Source organism: Gossypium hirsutum, chromosome A05 (assembly GCF_007990345.1).
Source record: "Gossypium hirsutum isolate 1008001.06 chromosome A05, Gossypium_hirsutum_v2.1, whole genome shotgun sequence".
Classification (NCBI taxonomy): Eukaryota; Viridiplantae; Streptophyta; class Magnoliopsida; order Malvales; family Malvaceae; genus Gossypium; species Gossypium hirsutum.
Genome location: NC_053428.1, coordinates 104,601,769 through 104,604,689, shown reverse-complemented (window position 1 = coordinate 104,604,689; position 2,921 = coordinate 104,601,769).

The following is a 2,921-nucleotide window of genomic DNA, read 5'->3' as shown; positions in this document are numbered from 1 at the left end:
CCAAATCTCAAAACTTTCTTCCAAGGTGATACTTTGAGGAATACTTTATCACTAACAGAATATTCAATGTCTCGCCGTTTCAAGTCTGCATATGATTTCTGCCTATCAAAAGCTGCTTTCAATCTATCTTTAATCTTCTTAACTGTTTCTTCTGTTTCTTGAATCAATTCTGGCCCAATCATTTTTCTTTCATTCAATTCTGTCCAACATACCGGTGATCGACACCTTCGACCATATAATGCTTCATACGGAGCCATTTGAATACTAGATTGGAAACTATTGTTATAGACAAATTCAGCTAATGGCAAATAACGTTCCCAACCTGATTCAAAATCAATGATACAAGCCCGAAGCATATCTTCTAATATCTGTATTACCCGTTCGGACTGTCCATCTGTTTGCAGATGAAAAGCCGTACTAAAGTTAAGTCGAGTACCCAATGATTCATGTAGCTGTCTCCAAAATCTCGATGTGGACCGAGGATCTCGATCTGAGATTATTGACACTGGAATACTGTGTAATCTAACAATTTCTCGAATATACACTTCTGCAAGCTTCTGCAATGACCAATCTATTCTAACAGCTATAAAGTGAGCTGATTTTGTAAGCTGATCAACAATTACCCAAATAGCATTCTTTTTACTTGCTGACAATGGCAATCCTGTAACAAAATCCATTGTAATACGATCCCATTTCCACTCAGGAATGCTAATAGGCTGAAGTAACCCAGTAGGAACTTGATGTTCTGCCTTTACTCGCTGACATGTCAAACATTTACTGACATATTCAACTATGTCCCTTTTCATTCCAGGCCGCCAATATAATTCTCGTAAATCACAATACATCTTTGTTCCACCAGGGTGCAAAGCAAAAGCACTGTCATGTGCTCCTCGAAGAATTAACTCTTTTAGTTCAGAAGTAGCTGGAACACAAACTCGATTTTGAAACCTCAAACAATCATGCCCGTCAATACTAAAACTCTTGGTTGTACCATTCTGAACCATTTCTCTTTTCTTCAATAGTCTATCATCTTTCATCTGAGCTGCTCTAATCTGATCAAACATCATCGGCTTAACCCTTAATTCAACTAGCAAGCTTCCATCATCATTAATACTAAGTCGAGCAAATATTGCCCTTAATTCCCCCACTGCTTTTCTACTCAATGCATCAGCTACCACATTCGCCTTTCTCGGGTGGTAATCTATAATACAATCATAATCTTTCAGAAGTTCGATCCACCGTTTCTGTCTTAAATTCAACTCCTTCTGCGACAGAAGATATTTAAGACTTTTGTGATCCGTGTAAATGTAGCATTTTTCACCATATAGGTAATGCCTCCAAATCTTTAAAGCAAAAATTACTGCAGCTAGCTCCAAGTCGTGCGTCGGGTAGTTACGTTCATGTGTTTTTAATTGTCGAGATGCATAAGCTACGACTTTCCCATCTTGCATCAATACACAGCCCAGAACCGCTTAGAGAAGCATCACTATACACGACAAAATCTTTTCCCGACTTTGGTAATGTTAATACCGGTGCCTCTGTCAACATTTGGTTCAAAGTCTCAAAACTCTTCTGGCACTGGTCATCCCAGATAAAAGGAACATTATTTTGCAGTAGTTTAGTCATTGGTAGTGCTATCTTTGAGAATCCATTTACAAACCTCCTATAATACCCAGCTAAACCGAGAAAACTGCGTACCTCTGATACATTCTTGGGTGGTTTCCATTGGACAATCGCTTCAATTTTCTTTGGATCAACCCGAATTCCGTCTGCAGATACTACATGTCCCAGAAATACAACCTCTGATAACCAGAATTCACATTTACTGAGCTTTCCATACAACTGTTTCTCTCGTAAAATCTGTAGAACTATTCGAAGATGCTGATCATGTTCTGCTTCTGTCTTCGAATATACCAATATAACATCAATAAAAATCACCACAAACTGATCTAAATACGGCTGAAAAATGCGGTTCATCAAATCCATGAAAGCAGCTGGGGCATTAGTCAACCCAAACGGCATCACCAAAAATTCATAATGACCATAACGAGTACGAAAGGCAATCTTAGGCACATCACCTTCCTTCACCTTTAGCTGATAATACCCAGATCTCAAATCAATTTTTGAGAATACTGAAGCTCCCTTAAGTTGGTCAAACAAATCATCTATACGAGGCAACGGATACCGGTTCTTGATCGTCACTTTATTCAACTGTCGATAATCAATGCATAACCGCATAGAACCATCTTTCTTTTTAACAAACAATACTGGAGCTCCCAGGGTGAAATGCTTGGTCTAATAAATCCACGATCTAGTAAATCCTGTAACTGCACCTTCAACTCTTTCAACTCAGTGGGCGACATTCGATACGGAGGTATAGAGATTGGTGCTGTACCCGGATACACTTCAATAGCAAATTCAACCTCTCTGTTAGGTGGTAAGCCCGGCAATTCTTTAGGAAATACATCTGAAAACTCACATACGGTCCTGATCTGACTACACTGACTTCCAACTGAATCAGAATTAATAACATATGCCAAATATGCTGAACAACCCTGCTGAAGCAATTTATTAGCTTTCATTACCGAAATGATGCGTGTCGGACCACTGGTACGGATGCCACTTACTTCAACTCTATCCCCATCCTCTGTCTGAATACCGAACCTCTTTTTGTAACAATCCAAAATCACCTTATATTCGGATAACCAATCCATGCCCAAAATTATATCAAAGTCCCCAAATGGCATAATTAACAAGTCAACCAGAAAATTTTTATTCTGTATAATCAACGGGCATCTTAGACAGACCTGATTCACTAACTCTGTTTGCCCCAACGGACTCGACACCTCAATAGACACTCTAGACATTTCGGATTTTAATTTTCTCAACTCAACTAAATTCGAATTAATGTAAGAATGTGA